This window comes from Globicephala melas, chromosome 17 (assembly GCF_963455315.2).
Source record: "Globicephala melas chromosome 17, mGloMel1.2, whole genome shotgun sequence".
NCBI lineage: Eukaryota > Metazoa > Chordata > Mammalia > Artiodactyla > Delphinidae > Globicephala > Globicephala melas.
In genome coordinates, this window is record NC_083330.1 from 12,998,958 (window position 1) to 13,019,862 (window position 20,905).

Here is a 20,905-nt window from a genome sequence, read left to right on the forward strand (position 1 = left end):
GGCTTGATGTGTGGCCCAAGATGTGATCTATCCTGGAGAATGTTCCATGTGCACTTGAGAGGAAAGTGTATTCTGCCACTTTTGGGTGGAATGTTCTATAAATATCAATTAAATCTATCTGGTCTATTGTGTCATTTAAAGCTTGTGTTTCCTTATTTATCTTCTGTTTGGATGATCTGTCCATTGGTTTATGTGGGGTGTTAAAGCCCTCTACAATTATTGTGTTATTGTCGATTTCTCCTTTCATGGTTGTTAGCATTTGCCTTATGTATTGAGGTTCTCCTATGTTGGGTGCATAAACATTCAAAATTGTTATATCTTCTTCTTGGATTGATCCTTCGATCATTATGTAGTGTCCCTCCTTATCTCTTGTAACAGTCTTTAAAGTGTATTTTGTCTGATATGAGTATTGCTACTCCAGCTTTCTTTTGATTTCCATTTGCATGGACTATCTTTTTCCATCCCTTCACTTCCAGTCTGTATGTGTCCCTAGGTCTGAAGTGGGTCTCTTGTATACAGCATATGTATGGGTCTTGTTTTTGTATCCATTCAGCCAGTCTGTGTTTTTTGGCTGGGGAATTTAATCCATTTACATTCAAGGGTATTATTGATATGTGTGTTCCTATTACCATTTTCTTAATTGTTTTGGGTTTGTTTTTGTGGGTCTTTTTCTTCTCTTGTGTTTCCCACTTAGAGAAGTTTCTTTAGCATTTGTTGTAAAGCTGGTTTGGTGGCGCTGAATTCTCTTAGCTTTTGCTTGTTTGAAAAGCTTTTGATTTCTCTGTTGAATCCGAATGAGATCCTTGCTGGGTAGAGTAATCTTGGCTGTAGATTTTTCTCTTTCATCACTCCTGCCACTCCCTTCTGGCCTACAGAGTTTCTGCTGAAAAAATCAACAGATAACCTTATGGGGATTCTTTTGTATGTTATTTTTTGTTTTTCCCTTGCTGCCTTGAATATTTTTTCTTTGAATTTAATTTTTGTTAGTTTGATTAATATGTGTCTTGGTGGGTTTTTCCTAGGGTTTGTCCTGTATGGGACTCTCTGTGCTTCCTGGACTTGGGTGACTACTTCCTTCCCCATGTTAGGGAAGTTTTTGACTGTAATCTCTTCAAATATTTTCTCAGACCCTTTATTTTTCTCTTCTTCTTCTGGGAAGAACCCTATAATTCGAACCCTATAATTCAAAGATTGGTGCATTTAGTGTTGTCCCAGAGGTCTCTGAGATTGTCTTCAATTCTTTTCATTCTTTTTTTCTTTATTCGTCTCCTTGATAGTTATTTCCACCATTTTGTCTTCCAGCTCACTTATTTGTTCTTCTGTCACAGTTATTCTGTTATTGATTCCTTCTAGTGTATTTTTCATTTCAGTTATTGTGTTGTTCATCTCTGTTTGTTTGTTCTTAAGTTCTTCTAGATCTTTGTTAAACATTTCTTGTATTTTCTCAATCCATGCCTCCATTCTATTTCTGAGATTCTGGATCATTTTACTATCATTACTCTGAATTCTTTTTCAGGAAGATTGCTTATTTCCTCTTCATTTATTTGGTCTTGTAGGTTTTTACCTTGTTCCTTCATCTGTGACATATTTTTTTATCATCTCATTTTTTTTCCTTTTTTTTTTTATGTGTGGGATTGTGTTCCTGTCTTACTGGTTGTTTGTCCTGAGGCTTCCAACACTGGAATTTGTAGACAGTTGGGTAGAGTTGGGTCTTGGTGCTGAGATGAGGACCTCCATGAGACCTCACTCCAGTGAATATTCCCTGGGGTCTGGGTCTCTGTTAGTCCAGTGGTTCGGACTTGGAACTTCCACCACAGGAGTTTCGACCCAACCCCCAGCTTGTGAGCCAAGATCCCACAAGCCACGTGGGGTGGCAAAAAAAAAAAAAAAAAAAGAGGGAGAAAAATAACAAAGTAAAAAATAAAATTAGACTAGGAAACTAACATATATTTTAGAAAGAATATAAAAGTAAAAATATAGATGAATCAACAACTGAAAGTACAACAGTACCACACTAGTAAAAAAGAAGAGGAGGGAAGAAAAAAATGGGGAAAAGGCCTTGGCTGTGGAGCACAGGGCCTAACCAAGGGTGAGGTTTGGGCAGTGGGCGAGGCCTATGCTCAGGACCCACAGGGCTGGAAAAGGCCCTGGGGGCTGTGGGGAGTGGGACTTAGGCTCAATGGAACAGAAGGGGCCAGGTGTGCCCCCCACTCCTGGTCTCAGAGGGTGGGAGACATCACCTGGGAGCCCAGCAGGCTTCCTGGGCTCGAGTGGGCGGGGAAAATGCCCTCCTCTCCTCTCCTGCTCCTCCCAGGGGGCCCCTCCCGCCTGCCTCTCCTGCTCTCCTCGGCCTCAGGGGTGCCGATCCTGTCTGGCCTTCGCTTCTCCTCCCCCCTCAGTCCCCCCACATCCTACCGGTTCACTTGGGGGTTCCTCCCATCTCCTTGGGCGTCAGGGTACCCCACTAGTGGCTGGCAGGCACCCTAGTTGTGCAGAGACGCTAACTAGGTATCTTCCCACACCGCCATCTTGACTCCACCTCTCTGGCATCACTTTAATAGTAGTGGTTGTAGTAACTACAGTGAGTGCCTCACCATGTTTCAGGTGCTGTGAGAAGGACAGGGGTGTTGTTACACTCAGTCCTCATGGCAGCACCATGAAGCAGGTGCTATTGTGAGTGTCATTTATAGAAAAAGACGTTCAGAGAGGTTAACAAAATTGCCCAGTTCACATAGTTATTAACTGGCAGAGCCTAAGTGGGCCTGACTTGGAGGCCTGCTCTTATCCACTATACAATATGCTTTTCTGACCTTAACCACCATTAGAGACACCCCTGGAAGTTCAGTTCCCCTCAAATCACTCCTGCATTCATTCTGGGAGTCTCTAAGATGTGTCCCAGAGGAACTCATTAATAACACTCTAGAGTTAGCTCCAGGAATCTTTCATTTATCCACTCTTAATCTTCCATAACTACACCATTGCTGAGGTCTACACCATCGTCAAAATCTTCTGAAGGGCCCTCTCCACTGCTCCCCCAGCTGAACGGGGACCCAGGCAATTTATGGGGACTGTTTCCCAAAGGTCCCAAAGGTACTAGGCATCCACTCTGTCTGATGAGGCGTCTCTCCCCAGCTGGGAAGGATGAGGATTCTGGGCTCCATCACCACCCATGTGGGCCAAGGGAGTGGGCCCCATCATGGAAGGAGCAGATACACTTGAGCAACAGGAGTTCTTCAGTTGCCAGGACATCCTGTCTCTTCTTCGTTCCTCTATGCCTCCCAGCAAATGTTTCAGCAACACCTCATATGCTCTTTTTTACTTGGAATTCCCCTCTTTCCTCCAACTCCCCTTTACCTGGTAAGGTCTTCTTCACTGTTTAAGATCCAATTCAGGAGATACCAGGTCTCAGAACCCTTCCCTGACTATTCCATGTGACTTATTATTTGCCCTCCACTGTGTTTCCATAATAGCCTTTACTTGTGTCAAATGCCACCCTGACATGTTGTATTATGAATATTGCATATGTATCTTTTTATCTCACTAGATAATTGAGTACATTTTTCAATTTGAGAGCAGAGATTGTTATCCTTCTTTGTGTCTCAGCCCAGTACCTGTCATGTTGTATCAGGTCAATAAATGTGAAAAAATAGATTGCTCCTGTGTTTCTAGCTAGAATAACTAGGAGGATGGATGACTTAATAAATTTTCCTTATTAAGTTTCCCTTGACCTTTCCCCAGTTCATGTCTAATCACCTCTTCCCTGGACCCCTGAAGCAGCCTCTCAACTCTTTTTATTGTGTTAAAATATAGATAATAAATTTATTATTTCAATTATTTTGAAGTATACAAAGCCTCTCAACTCTTAACCTGTGTCCGTGACCTCAGTAAATCCTCCTCAATACCACCCTTCATTTAGTTGCCCAAATGAACTAAAACCATGTCAGCCTACTGTTTAAAATCCTTCACTAATTTCCTTTTGCTTACAGAATATAATTAAGTCAATACTTTTAAAATGTCATATAAGACAAGAAAAAGAAATAAAAAGGCATCCACATTGGAAAGGAAGAAGTAAAACTGTCACTATTTGAAGATGACATGATACTATATAAAGAAAACCCTAAAATCTCCACCAAAAAAACTATTAGAAATAATAAATGAATTCAGTAAAATTTTAAGATACAAGATTAATATACAGAAATCAGTTGCTTTTCTATACAGTAATAACGAACTATCAGAAAGAGAAAGCAAGAAAACAATCTGCTTAAAATCACATCAGAAAAAAAAAAAAAAAAACCTAGGAATAAACTTAACCAAGAAGGTGAAAGACCTATACTCTGAAAACTATAAAACATTGATGATGGAAATTGAAGATGGTACAAAGAAATGGAAAGATATCCCATATTCTTGGATTGAAAGAATTAATACTGTTAAAATGTCCACACTACCCAAAGCAATCTGCAAATTTAATGCAATCCCTATCAAAACTCTCTATGACATTTTCCACAGAACTAGAAGAAATAACTCTAAAATTTATATGGAGCCACAAAAGATCCTCAATTGCCAAATTAATCTTGGGAAAAAAGAATAAAGCTGGAGGTATCATGCTCCCTGACTTCAGAGTATACCACAAAGCCATAGAAATCAAAACAGCATGATACTAGCACAAAAACAGACACATAGATTAGTGGAACAGAATAGAGAGCCCAGAAATAAGCCTAAGCAGTTATGGCCAATTAATCTAAGACAAAAGAGGCAAGAATATACAGTGGAGAAAAGGCATTCTCTTCAACAAGTGATGCTAGGAAAACTGGACAGCTACATGTAAAAGCATGAAATTAGAATATTTTCTCACACCATATACAAAAATAAATTCAAAATGGATTAAAGACCTAAATGTAAGACTGAAACCATAAGACTAGAAGAGAACATAAGCAGAACACTCTTTGACATAAATCATAGCAATTTTTTTTTTGGATCTGTCTCCTAAGGCAAAAGAAATAAAAGCAAAACCCCCAAATGGGACCTAATTAAACTTAAAAGCTTTTGCACAGCAAAATAAACCATCACAAAATGAAAAGATAACCTACTGAATAGGAGAAAATATTTGCAAATGATGTGGTCAATAATGCGTTAATATCAAAAATATATTGACCGCTCATACAACTCAGTATCAAAAAAACAACCGACCTGATTAAAAAATGGACAGAAGACCTAATAGGCATTTTTTCAAAGAAGATATACAGATGGCTAACAGACACATGAAAAGACATTCAGCATGGCTAATCATCAGAGAAATGCAAATCAAAACCACAATGAGATATTACCTCACAATGAGATATCACCTGTCAGAATGGCTATCCTCAAAAAGTCTACAAAAAACAAATGTTGGCAAGGATGTGGAGAAAAGGGAACCATAGCACACTGTTGATGGGAGTGTAAATTGGTGCAGCCACTATGGAAAACTATATAGTTTCCTCAAAAAACTAAAAATAGAACTACCATATGATCCAGAAATTCCACTCCTGGGTATATATCTAAAGAAAATGAAAATGCTAATTCAAAAAGATACATGCACCCCTATGTTCATAGCAGCACTATTTACAATAGCCAAGATGTGGAAGCAACACAAGTGTCCATCAACAGAGGAATGGATAAAGAAGATGTGGTATATGTACACAATGGAATACTACTTAGCCATATAAAAGAATGAAATTGTGTTATTTGCAACAGTATGGATGGATCTAGAGGGTATTATGCTGTTATCACTTAAATATGGAATCTGAAAAAAAAAATTTTTAACGCATGTATGTAACAAAACAGCAATAGACCCACAGATAGAGAACAAACTAGTGTTACCAGAGGAGAGAGGGAAAGGGGAAGGGGCAAGATAGGGGTAAGGGATTAAGAGGTACAAACTACTATGTATAAAATAAATAAGCAACAAGGATATATTGTACATTATAGGGAATAGAGCCAATATTTTACGATAATTTTAAATTTAAAAACTTTGGAGACGAGCTTCAAGATGGCAGAAGAGTAAGACGTGGAGATCACCTGCCTCCCCACAAATACATCAGAAATACATCTACATTTGGAACAACTCCTACAGAACACCTACTGAACGCTGGCAGAAGACCTCAGACCTCCCAAAAGGCAAGAAACCCCCCACGTACCTGGGTAGGGCAAAAGAAAAAAAAATAAACAGAGACAAAAGAATAGAGACAGGACCTGCACCAGTGGGAGGGAGCTGTGAAGGAGGAAAGGTTTCCACACACTAGGAAGCCCCTTCGTGGGTGGAGACTGAGGGTGGCCGGGGGGGAAGCTTTGGAGCCGTGGAGGAGAGTGCAGCAACAGGGGTGCGGAGGGCAACGCGGAGACATTCCCGCACAGAGGATCGGTGCCAACCAGCACTCACTGGCCCGAGAGGCTTGTCTTCTCCCCTGCCAGGGCGGGCGGGGCTGGGAGCTGAGGTTCAGGCTTCGGAGGTCAGACCCCAGGGAGAGGACTGGGGTTGGCTGCGTGAACACAGCCTGAAGGGGCTAGTGCACCACAGCTAGCGGGGAGGGAGTCTGGGAAAAAGTCTGGACCTGCCGAAGAGGCAAGAGACTTTTCCTTGCCTCTTTGTTTCCTGGTGCGCGAGGAGAGGGGATTAAGAGTGCTGCTTAAAGGAGCTCCAGAGACTGGCATGAGCCGCAGCTATCAGCGCGGACCGCAGAGACAGGCATGAGATGCTAAGGCTGCTGCTGCTGCCACCAAGAAACCTGTGTGCGAGCACAGGTCACTTTCCACACCTCCCCTCCTGGGAGCCTGTGCAGCCCGCCACTGCCAGGGTCCCGTGATCCAGGGACAACTTCCCCAGGAGAACGCATGGCACGCCTCAGGCTGGTGCAATGTCATGCTGGCCTCTGCTGCCGCAGGCTCACCCTGCACTCGGTACCCCTTCCTCCCCCCGGCCTGAGTGAGCCAGAGACCCCGAATCAGCTGCTCCTTCAACCCTGTCCTGTCTGAGTGAAGAACAGATGCCCTCAGGCGACCTACACACAGAGGTGGGTACAAATCCAAAGCTGAAACCCAGGAGCTGTGGGAACAAAGAAGAGAAAGGAAAATCTCTCCCAGCAGCCTCAGGAGCAGCGAATTAAATCTCCACAGTCAACGTGATGTACCTGCATCTGTGGAATACCTGAATAGACAACGAATCATCCCAAATTGAGGAGGTGGACTTTGGGAGCAATGATATATATATATGCTTCCCTTTTTCTCTTTTTGTGAGTGTGTATGTGTATGTTTCTGTGTGTGATTTTGTCTGTATAGCTTTGCTTTTACCATTTGTCCTAGGGTTCTGTCAGCCCATTTCTTTTTTGTTTTTTTGGGGGGGGTTTTTTAGTATAATTTTCAGCGCTTGTTATCATTGGTGGATTTGTTTTGTGGTTTGACTGTTCCCTTCTTTCTTTCTTTCTTTCTTTTAAAATACTTAAAAAAATATTTTTAATAATTATTTTTTGTCTTTTATTTTAATAACTTTTTTATTTTATCTTTTTCTTTCTTTCTTTTTTCTCCCTTTTATTCTGAGTGGTGTGGAGGACAGGCTCTTGGTGCTCCAGCCAGGCATCAGGGCTGTGCCTCTGAGGTGGGAGAGCCAAGTTCAGGACATTGGTCCACCAGAGACCTCGCAACTCCACATAATATCAAATAGCAAAAATCTCCCAGAGATCTCCATCTCAACGCCAAGACCCAGCTCCACTCAACGACCAGCAAGCTACAGTGCTGGACACCCTATGCCAAACAACTAGCTAGACAGGAACAAAACCCCACCCACTAGCAGAGAGGCTGCCTAAAATCATAATAAGGTCACCGACACCCCAAAACACACCACCAGATGTGGACCTGCCCACCAGAAAGACAAGATGCAGCCTCATCCACCAGAACACAAGCACTACTCCCCTCCACCAGGAAGCCTACGCAACTCACTGAATCAAACTTAGCCACTGGGGGCAGACACCAAAAACAACGGGAACTAGAAACCTGCAGCCTGCAAAAAGGAGACCCGAAATACAGTAAGTTAAGCAAAATGAGAAAACAAAGAAACACGCAGCGGATGAAGGAGCAAGGTAAAAACCCACCAGACCCAACAAATGAAGAGAAAATAGGCAGTCTACCTGAAAAAGAATTCAGAATAATGATAGTAAAGATGATGAAAAATCTTGGAAATAGAATGGAGAAAATACAAAAAAGGTTTAAAAAGTACCTAGAGCTAAAGGGCAAACAATCAAGAACACAATAAATGAAATTTAAAATTCTCTAGAAGGGATCAATAGCAGAATAACTGAAGCAGAAGAATGGATAAGTGACCTGGAAGATAAAATAGTGGAAATAACTACTGCATAGCAGAATAAAGAAAAAAGAATGAAAAGAATTGAGGACATTCTCAGAGACTTCTGGGACAATATTAAATGCACCAACATTCGAATTATAGGGTCCCAGAAGAAGGAGAGAAAAAGAAAGGGACTGAGAAAATATTTAAAGAGATTATAGTTGAAAACTTCCCTAATATGGGTAAGGAAATAGTTAATCAAGTCCAGGAAGCACAGAGAGTCCCATACAGGATAAATCCAGGGAGAAACACACCAAGACACATATTAACCAAACTATCAAAAATTAAATTCAAAGAAAAAATATTAAAAGCAGCAAGGAAAAAGCAGCAAATAACAAACAAGGGAATCCCCATAAGGTTAACAGCTGACCTTTCAGAAGAAACTCTGCAAGCCAGAAGGGAGTGGCAGGACATATTTAAAGTGATGAAAGGGAAAAACTTACAACCAAAATTACTCAATCCAGCAAGGATCTCATTCAGATTTGAAGGATAAATTAAAACCTTTACAGACAAGCAAAAGCTAAGAGAATTCAGCACAACCAAACCAGCTTTACAACAAATGTTGAAGGATCTTCTCTAGGCAGGAAACACAAGAGAAGGAAAAGACCTACAATAAGAAACCCAAAACAATTAAGAAAATGGTAATAGGAACATACATATCCATAATTACCTTAAATGTAAATGGATTAAAAGCTCCAACCAAAAGACATACACTAGCTGAATGGTTACAAAAACAAGACCCATATATATGCTGTCTACAAGAGACCCACTTCAGACCTATGGACACATACAGACTGACAGTGAGGGGATGGAAAAAGATATTCCATGCAAATGGAAATTAGAAGAAAACTGGAGTAGCAATTCTCATATCAGATAAAATAGACTTTAAAATAAAGACTATTACAAGAGACAAAGAAGGACACTACATAATGATCAAGGGATCAAACCAAGAAGAAGATATAACAATTGTAAATATCTATGCACCCAATATAGGAGCACCTCAATACATAAGGCAAATACTAACAGCCATAAAAGGGGAAATTGACACTAACACACTCATAGTAGGGGACTTTAACACCCCACTTTCACCAATGGACAGATCATGCAAAATGAAAACAAATAAGGAAACACAAGCTTTAAATGATACATTAAACAAGATGGACTTAATTGATATTTATAGGACATTCCATCCGAAAACAATAGAATACACATTTTTCTCAAGTGCTCATGGAACATTCTCCAGGACAGATCATATCTTGGGTCACAAATCAAGCCTTGGCAAATTTAAGAAAATTGAAATCGTATCAAGTATCTTTTCTGACCACAATGCTATGAGACTAGATATCAATTACAGGAAAAGATCTGTAAAAAATACAAACACATGGAGGCTAAACAATACACATAACGAAGTGATCACTGAAGACATCAAAGAGGAAATCAAAAAATACCTAGAAACAAATGACAACGAAAACATGATGACCCAAAACCTATGGGATGCAGCAAAAGCATTTCTAAGAGGGAAGTTTATAGCAATACAACCCTACCTTAACAAACAGGAAACATCTCATATAAACAACCTAAACTTGCACCTAAAGCAAGTAGAGAAAGAAGAACAAAAAAACCCCAAAGTTAGCAGAAGGAAAGAAATCATAAAGATCAGATCAGAAATAAATGAAAAAGATATGAAAAAATGATAGCAAAGATCAATAAAACTAAAAGCTGGTTCTTTGAGAAGATGAACAAAATTGATAAACCATTATCCAGACTGATCAAGAAAAAAAGGGAGAAGACTCAAATCAATAGAATTAGAAATGAAAAATGGGAAGTAACAACTGACACTGCAGAAATACAAAGGATCATGAGAGATTACTACAAGCAACTCTATGCCAACAAATGGACAACCTGGAAGAAATGGACAAATTCTTAGAAATGCACAACCTTCCAAGACTGAACCAGGAAGAAATAGAAAATATGAACAGACCAATCACAAGCACTGAAGTTGAAACTGTGGTTTAAAATCTTCCAGCAAACAAAAGCCCAGGACCAGATGGCTACACAGGCGAATTCTATCAAACATTTAGAGAAGAGCCAACATCTATCCTTCTCAAACACTTCCAAAATATAGCAGAGGGAGGTACACTCCCAAACTATTCTATGAGGCCACCATCACCCTGATACCAAAAAAAGACAAAGATGTCATAAAAAAAGAATACTACAGACCAATATCACTGATGAAAATAGATGTGAAAATCCTCAACAAAATACTAGCAAACAGAATCCAACAGCACATTAAAAGGATCATACACCATGATCAAGTGGGGTTTATCCCAGGAATGCAAGAATTCTTCAATATATGCAAACCAATCAATGTGATACATCATATTAACAAATTGAAGGAGAAAAACCATATGATCATCTCGATAGATGCGAGAAAGCTTTTGACAAAATTCAACACCCATTTATGATAAAAACCCTCCAGAGAGTAGGCATAGAGGGAACTTACCTCCACATAATATAGGCCATATATGACAAACCCACAGCCAACATCGTCCTCAATGGTGAAAACCTGAAACCATTTCCACTAAGATCAGGAACAAGACAAGGTTGCCCACTCTCACCACTATTATTCAACATAGTTTTGGAAGTTTTAGCCACAGCAATCAGAGAAGGAAAACAAACAAAAGTAATCCAATTCAGAAAAGAAGAAGTAAAGCTGTCACTGTTTGCACTTGACATGATACTATACATAGAGAATCCTAAAGATGCTACCAGAAAACTACTAGAGCTAATCAATGAATTTGGTAAAGTAGCAGGATACAAAATTAATGCACAGAAATCTCTTGCATTCCTATATACTAATGATGGAAAATCTGAAAATGAAATTAAGGAAACACTCCCATTTACCATTGCAACAAAAAGAATAAAATACCTAGGAATTAAACCTACCTAAGGAGACAAAAGACCTGTATGCAGAAAATTATAAGACATTGATGAAAGACATTAAAGATGATACAAATAGATGGAGAGATATACCATGTTCTTGGATTGGAAGAATCAACATTGTGAAAATGACTATACTACCCAAAGCAATCTACAGATTCAGTGCAATCCCTATCAAACTACCAATGGCATTTTTCACAGAACTAGAACAAAAAATTTCACAATTTGTATGGAAACATAAAAGACCCCAGATAGCCAAAGCAATCTTGAGAAAGAAAAACGGAGCTGGAGGAATCAGGCTCCCGGCCTCAGGCTATACTACAAAGCTACAGTAATCAAGACAGTATGGTACTGGCACAAAAACAGAACTATAGATCAATGGAACAGGATAGAAAGCCCAGAGATAAACCCATGCACTATGGTCAACTTACCTTTGATAAAGGAGGCAAGAATATACAATGGAGAAAAGACAGCCTCTTCAATAAGTGGTGCTGGGAAAACTGGACAGCTACATGTAAAAGAATGAAATTAGAACACTCCCTAACACCATACACAAACATAAACTCAAAATGGATTAAAGACCTAAATGTAAGGCCAGACACTATCAAACTCTTAGAGGAAACCATAGGCCAAACACTCTCTGACATAAATCACAGCAAGATCCTTTTTGACCCACCTCTTAGGGAAATGGAAATAAAAACAAAAATAAACAAATGGGACCTAATGAAACTGAAAAGCTTTTGCACAGCAAAGGAAACCATAAACAAGGCCAAAAGACAACCCTCAGCATGGGAGAAAATATTCACAAATGAAGCAACTGACAAAGGATTAATCTCCAAAATTTACAAGCAGCTCATGCAGCTCAATATCAAAAGAACACACAACCCAATCCAAAAATGGGCAGAAGACCTAAATAGACATTTCTCCAGAGAAGATATACAGATTGCTAACAAACACATGCAAGAATGCTAAACATCACTAATCATTAGAGAAATGGAAATCAAATCTACAATGTAATATCATCTGACACCAGTCAGAATGGCCATCACCAAAAAATCTACAAACAATAAATGCTGGAGAGGGTGTGGAGAAAAGGGAACACTCTTGCACTGCTGGTGGGAATGTAAATTGATACAGCCACTATGGAGAACAGTACGGAGGGTCCTTAAAAAACTAAAAATAGAACTACCATATGACCCAGCAATACCACTACTGGGCATATACCCTGAGAAAACCATAATTCAAAAAGAGTCATGTATCACAATGTTCATTGCAGCTCTATTTACAATAGCCAGGACATGGAAGCAACCTAAGTGTCCATTGATAGATGAGTGGATAAAGAAGATGTGGCACATATATACAATGGAATATCATTCAGCCATAAAAAGAAATGAAATTGAGTTATTTGTAGTGAGGTGGATGGACCTAGAGTCTGTCATACAGAGTGAAGTAAGTCAGAAAGAGAAAAACAAATACTGTATGCTAACACATATACATGGAATAAAAAAAAAAATGGTCATGAAGAACCTAGGGGCAAGATGGGAATAAAGACGTAGACCTACTAGAGAATGGACTTGAGGACACGGGGAGGGGGAAGGGTAAGCTGGGACGAAGTGAGAGAGTGGCATGGACATATATACATTACCAAATATAAAATAGCTAGCTAGTGGGAAGCAGTCACATAGCACAGCGAGAACAGCTCAGTGCTTTGTGACCAGCTAGAAGGGTGGGATAGGGAGGGTGGGAGGGAGGGAGATGCAAAAGGGAAGAGTCCAGAGTCCCAGTCTGGACTCTAGACATTCCAGAGAGCAGGGAATGGATCTCTGTGTAGAATTTGACACACAAGTAGGTGCTTAGAAAATACTAGGCAAGCTACAATAAGGGGGTTTCATCCAGTTTCTTTCACTGTACTGCACTGTTTCTTACTAGTTCTCTTCTGTACGTCATTATTAGGGAGTGATACTGAAGAATTTCTCCAGAAATTCTGGAGCCTCAGTTTCCATTGCTGTGCTTGATGCTAAGCTACAGCCTGTCTGCCACCTCCTACTGCCTTCTTCCCTGTTGCCCTGGACTCTCTGTCAGGATGGCTTGCGTCTGCACCCGGAGGCTTTTCCTGCCTGGCCTCTGCTTCCATTGAAACTTCTCCAGAGAGAGCGTGTAATTGCATTTGGTTGACACTCTTTAGCGCAGAATGCTTCTGTGGGGTTCTCAGGCTAAACCACCTTGTGGGCTTCTGATCATAGTCACCGACTCAGACCCCAGTCCCTGATCCCATTTGCTTGTGGCCAAGATGACGGGGTCACATAATATAAGACGGAAACGTGTGGAGGCTGGTAGGAGTGGATGAGGAAGGCATTTATAATTTTGAGGCTGTTCATGGCAGTCACCAAAGCATCAGCGTTGCCTCAGACCAAAGCTTGACCATATCTGATTCTGTTCCAGGAGGTGATGTGCAGCTGAGTACATGCACATTTAGGTGTTATTGTTGAGAAGCTGTATCCTTAATTATAGACTGCATGCTGACAATTTACTGCACCATATGTTCCAAAGCCAGAACTTGGTTTCCACTTTCATTCAGATGTGGCTCACACTGAATGTTTCCCAGAGGACCTGCTGCCCAGCATGTGATGGCTCCCTCAAAACCTTTGGATCGTAGAAAGGGTTTCATCTGCTTCTGTAATTACTTATTTGGGGCCTGACAGAGGAATTGAAAAGCTGGAAAAAATTGTTCAGCTGTAAAGTCCATATGTGATGATTTGCTTGTTCCAGCAAAAGTGATGATCATGGCAATAAAAATAATACTTCAGTCTTGACATTTCCCATTTAGAATGTATGGAACCCTTTAGGAGAAGTGTTTCCTGTTGAAAACTTTTCTATTACCTTTCAGGGATACCTCTTCGGGGCTCAAGTCCTGGAGGAATTGTTCACCGCCCTGAGGATGACCAGGCTCTTTTCAACTTCTGTATTCAAGGTCTGCCGTTACAGATGCACTGGACTCACTGCCTGGGGCTGTGTAAATGAGAAAGAAGGTACATTCTCTTCCTCCAGTAGATGGAGTTAAAATTGTTGTTCAGGGTCTAAGTGAGGTTGTATATACAGGGTTGATCACAGGATGGAACTGCCCATGCTTCAGGTTCCTCTAATCTTACCCAGTCTGGGTCAGACCAAGTCAGAGCTCTGGTAACTAGGAGCCTGCCAAGACCACCTTAGTTCCTGTGTTTGGCTGAAATTGCACATAATTTTTCAAAGGTGATCTCCAGAACAGATTAGCGTTGTTTTGGGTTGCGGTCAACTCTTACAGCTCAGGGCAGGATGTTATATGCCATGGTGGGAGGTGGGCTGAGGTTGCTTTGATTCTAGTTCTTGAATTCTCCCAACCTTACCAAAATATGTGTTACTGGGGAGTGTGATGATTGTTCTGTCTCCCAAGGCCTTGGCTGTCCCTGGTTCCTGGAAAGTCTTCCTCCTGTTACACCTCAGGCCTATGGGTAGTAATGGTCTCCAGCTGTTGCTAGTCTTTGAGCATGCTTCAACACCCCTTGTCTACAGGGTCCCTTAATCCTGTCTACACCACTGCAAACAATTCCTTCACCAAAAAGCCTTCTTCAAAAATCCCAGGCTGCGACGCCATCTGTCTAATTCCAGGACCTTGACTGAAACATCTTGCATGCAAACATCTTTATTGTAAGATAGTTGGGTTTCCAAAGTAGATAACTCCCATCTCCATTTCTGAGCTTTATCAATATGATAGCATCTTATATCAGGCTGAAATAATGTCTTTACATTTTTAATAGTGTATTCATAGACAGCCACAAATCTATTTCCAGTTTTGATCCTGGCCCAAATGAAATGAATGTCTTAATGGAAGATCACTGTAGTTCAATCTCCGAAGGCTTGATCTCTTTCAGCAATATTTTTTCACTAGCAAATATTTCCTTAATATAAATGAATTGCCTATTTAACTCACAATTGTTAGACATGTGCACTTATTTCATATTGCATAGATCAATGTAAAAAGAAGCTCAAAAATTCAAATTTTGCAGAAAAGTGGAAGAGTGGAGGAAAGAGAGCAAAAGATGAGCCAATTATATTGTACGTTTCATGAGCTGGTTATTTTACATTCCGAATCTCTGGTCATCACGACAGGGGCTGAACTCACCTCTTCTTCGCAAATCTATTCTTCACGGTGTCCAGGTTTTCCGGACTTCCTTCCTCCGAGGATTTCTGTCCTCTCCATGTGCCTCAGCAGCACCTAGGGGCTCTGCACGTGGTCCTTGTAACTGATTCAGGCCCTGGTACTGGCCCTTCCTCACTGCTTTTTCTCTCACACTCCATGTCATCATCCAGCTTAGTCCTAAATGACAGCAGTGTTTCCACCACGGTACACCTGTGTACCAGTCTCTTCCACCATTGCCATACACACATGTTGTATAAGTAACCCCCTGCCACCATCACCAGCATTCCTTCCGCCTCCCCCCATGAACTGCAGTGGGCCTCTCACTACTCTCCTGGTCAAATGGAATCTGTTGTTTCCTTCAGTAGGGGCTGTCTTTTCTCTCCCTTCCTAAAGCACCACAGGGGTGGATGGAGGGCTCTGAATGTTCCCTTTGCCCTCTTGCCAGTTCCAGCTCACTGCTCCAAATGAAGGCTAATAGTTTTGTCACTCAAGGACAAGGATGAAAAATCAGCCAAAGGATTTGGAATTGTTATTCTAAATGGATGTTATTCTAGTTTGAATAATGGCCTCCCAAGATGTACTGCTCTTAACCTCTAGACCCTGCGAACCTTTTACGGCAAAAAAGGACATTGCAGGTGTGATTAAATGAAGGATTTTAGGAGGAGATGACCCTGGATTATCCAGGTGGACCCTAAATGCAATCACAGATATCCTTTTAAGGGGGGAGGCATCGTAGGGAGACTTGAGACAGACAAGGAGGGCAATGTGGCCACTGAAAGAAGATGCTACATTACTGGTTTTGAAGCTGGAAGGGGCCACAAGTCAAAGAGTGTGAGAAATGCAGCTCTAAAACCTGGACAAATCAAGGAAACAGATTCTCCCCTACAGTCTCCAGAAGGAGCATGGCCCAGTGAAACCAACTTTGCACTTCTGAACTCAGGAACTCTAAGAGAATAAATGAATGTTGTTTCAAGCCACCAAGTTGGTGGTACTTTGCTACAGCAGCCCTAGGAAACTAGGACAGAATTCCTGGATAACTTATAGGCCAATCTGGGGAGGTAGGTGGGATTAAAGAAAGATGGTATTTTAGCTCTCCCTAAACACTGCTGCTGAATTAATCTCTCTAAAAATACAACACCAGTCATATTCTTAACCCTTCTCAAAACCATCTGTAGACTTGTTTTTTTGGGTTTTTTTTAATGACTTTAAAAAGGTCTAATTAGCGTCCTCCAAATTCTGGCCACACCTTCCTTTCAGCCATATATCGCTCCCTGTTTTCCTTCTGCATCCAGCCAGACACACGCCCGGTCCTGTGCATCCCGCATGCAATCCCACCTCCACCTCTGGACCTTTGTTCAGCTCCTCAGCAGCCTAGCTGTCCTCCTTCCCAGCACACCATGACTCACGCATCCATCAAAACTAACCAGATGCCTCCCCCGCATGAACTCTTTCCTGATTCCTTCAATAGAAGTTATTTTCTCTCTCTGAACACCCAGACTGCTTTGTGGTTCCTCTCTCCTGACCCCTCTTATGTTTGTCCTTTCCTTATACTTATAGGTCATAGTTGTTAAACGCACACACTGGAGCCATCTCCTGAAGTTAAATTCTCGTGTGAATATTTACTAGATAAGTGACCTTGGGCACATTACATAATTTTTCTGTGCCTCAGTTACCTCAACTGAAAAAAAAACAAGGATAATAATTGTGAGTAACATGGTTTGTTATAAAGATGAAAAGAATTCATGAAATCAGTGCCTGGCACATTGAAAATGTTCAATAAAGGCCAGCTATTGTTTTTATTATGCATTATCTTGCCTTTTAACTGTAAGTTCCTTAATGGGAAGACCCTACACTTACATATCTTTGTCTTCTCCATAGTTCAGTACATGGCATTGAGTAGGTGCTCACTAAACTCTAGTGTTTTTTTTTTGTTGTTTTGCGGTACGCGGGCCTCTCACTGCCGTGGCCTCTCCCCGTTGTGGAGCACAGGCTCAGGACGCACAGGCTCAGTGGCCATGGCTCACGGGCCCAGCCACTCCGCAGCATGTGGGATCCTCCTGGACCGGGGCACGAACCCATGTCCCCTGCATTGGCAGGCAGACTCTCAACCACTGCGCCACCAGGGAAGCCCTAAACTCTAGTTTTAATGGAGCAGGCAAGAGCCTATGTCCTGGTAAGACCGAGAATAGATTTCAGAGCCAAAATGCAATCAATATTAAGGAAGAAATAGCACTCTCTTTACTTTCTCATGTGCTGTATTCTCCTCATTTCACTGTAACTTGCTTCAACTTCACCTGTGCTACTGGGGCTGCCATCAGATCACCAGAGACTTCTTACATGGTGGATTCAAGCACATGTCGTAGGTCTCACCTCACTGCTGGCCACTTCCTTCTTCTGAAATCTCTTCTCTTTTCCCTTTGCTTGCACCATACTTTGTGGCTTCTCCAATCTCACTGACTTTTGCTCTTCTGGTCCTTCTGTGGGTTCTTCTTTCTCTCCATGGCTCTCATATTGTGTACTCAGGGTTTAATGTGAGATCCTTATTTCTTTTCATTCAACATATTATTTCTGGGAATTGTTACCACCCTTAACGATTTTCACTACTTTACATATGCCATACACTGATGACGTCCATGTTTATATTTAAAACATAACATCTCCCCTGCATTTCAGACTCAAATATCTGGCTGAGTGCTGGACAGCTCATCCTTGATTTTCCATAGACATCTCAAATTCCATAGCATATGCCAAAAATAGCACATTACCCTCTTTCCCACTAAACAGCTCTTCCTTCTGTATATTTTCATCTCTGTTGGAGGTACCACCATTGACTCAGACCCTGGAAGTCAATCAAGACCCTACCTCCCACTCAAATCCCATACCTAATCAATCACTAAGTTTTGCTGATTTCTTGAGTTAAATACCTGTTGGATTCATCCTCAAATAGATGTCTTTCTTACCATTGTCTTAGGTTAGGTATCACATCTTACCCAGCGTTATGCATGAATATTCTAATGTTTCATTTCCTGACAGCTGCAAGAATGATCAACTGTGAAGCACATGCTTAAACCTTGTTTAACACTCTGCCTAGTGGTCCATGAATGGTTCCCTATTGCCTACAGGTGCAGGTGGTATTTAACATGGTGTTTGTTTCCTTGCTTTCGTCCTGGTCTACCTCTTCAGCCTCATTCTCTGTACTCCCTGCTGCACTTTACGCTTCACAACGCAGGGCAGCCTTCACCTCCTTTCCACGTGGCATGCAATTTCCCGTCTCTCTGCCTTCACTTACTCTGCCCCTTCTGCCTGAAACACCCCCCCTTCCTTTTGGCTAACTCCTCTGTAAGACTCAGTTCAGGCACTGCCTCCTACAGGAAAGCTTGGTGGAGGTGTGGGTAAGCTGGGAGGAACATGCAAAGCTAAGACACTGAGTGGGACGGGAAAGGGGAACTCTCCCATCCCATCAGCAGCGGCCAGGTGCATTTGTTTCCTAGGACTGCCATACAAATTCCCACTAACTTAGAAGTTAAACAATACATGTTGATTATCTTACAGTTCTGTAGGTCTGAAGTGCAGTACATGTTTCCCTGAGCTAAAATTAAGGTGTCTGCAGGGTGTGCTCCTTTCTGGAGGCTCTAAGGGAGAAACCGTTTCGTTGCTCATTCAGGTTGTTGGTAGAATTCTGTTACTTGTGGCTGGAGGAGCATGGTCCCCATTTCTCACAGCTGTCAGCTGAGGGCTGTTCAGAGGTTCTAGAAGCCACCCACATTCCTTGGCCTGTGGCCCTGCTCCCACACCTTCAAAGCCAGCAACGGTGGGGCACTTCCTTCTCGCACTTCTGATCTCTCCTGCTGCGTCTTCCAGCTCATCTCTCGGGCCCCGCCTCTTCTGCTTTCTTCTTCTGATTTTAAGAACACATGTAATTAGACTGGTCCACCGAGACAGTCTAGGAAAATCTCTCCCTCTTAAGGTCTTTAACGCCAATTATCTCTGCAAGTCCCTTTGCCATGGAAGGTAACATATTTGCAGGGTCTGTGAGGCAGCCATTCTTCCTACCATACTCAGGTTGAGACAAATAGATCACTTGATTCTAATTCTTTGTTCACAGAATTCATATTCGATCATTTCCCTTTGCATTATTTTGTTGTGTAAATTTCTGACTTTAGCTTTCTTTTTGAATCCAAGGAGTTGAGGAAGGGACTCAGCTCTGCTGGTTCATTTGGTAAGTACTTAAAGAAATGTTAAGTGTGCATGACTTCTCAGGGCACTGACCTGGAGATCTTGTTCAGGAAGGCATTCACAGGTATGCCAGCTGTGGAAAAGCACCTGGAAAGCCAATTCGGAAGATGACTGGAAATCAATAGATAAAATTCCATTATTCAAGATTTAAACCATTCGCTAGGATTTAACAAGGTTAAAGAGACTTCTGAGAAAAGAAACTCATCACGTGATGAATAACCACAGCAGAAAGCGAGAAGGAATTTTCTTATAACAAATGAGAACTATTAAACAAAAGACATATTGTTTCAGGAGAAATGTTCATTTAAAAAATTGTCATCCAATAGAATTTCATATTTCTTTCTTATAAAAATTATTAAAGCAAAAACATTTGAGTTTATTATTTGTTGAATTTATTAGTGCTTATGAATTATTTGTTAGGATAATATTTACTTACTGAATTATTTCCCTCTTTTAGGAAATCATTATGATTCACTAAATATACTCTTAGCTTTAAGGGATTTTAGAAACAATGTACTTTAATTTCCTGCCCTCTAGTGACAAAAATAATGCACTCATGCCTTTATAGTGAACAAATTCTGTTAGTAACAAAATTAGAGAATGTGGGGACAGAAAATAGAGTCTGGCTATCATTACTAATGTATAAAAACCATTTTTGTTTGGCAAAAATTCTTATTCAAATAGATGACTTTAAAATTGTGAAGTAAAGGTCAATGTGTTTTTTGTAGCTATCACCTGGCTATCTATGACCTCTATCTTTACAATTAGAGGGTATATACTTTAGAAAACTCTGGTAACAACCAGGAAATTGACAATTTTAATATCGTTAATCTTAAATATCAGAATTGAAGGAAACTTACTAATTCTAAAAATTCCCCTCAATGTTGTATTCATCTGAATCTTTAAGTCCAGGCAATAAACAGTTGGATAACCAGCTAGGGAGTTAAAATTAGAGATAAAAGTAATCAAACTGGTTGATGATTACAATAGGACTAAACAAGGTAGAATTGCTAGATTTGATTAAGTGTGACATTCACATTTTTTGGTATTCTAATTACTAACTGCGTTATTACTATCATTGAACATTTTGGCATTCCTGGGGCACAGGAATGTGTGGTATTTGTGCTATTAATTTATCAGTAACAAATGTATTGAATGTCTGCTCCGTGCTAGACTCTGTC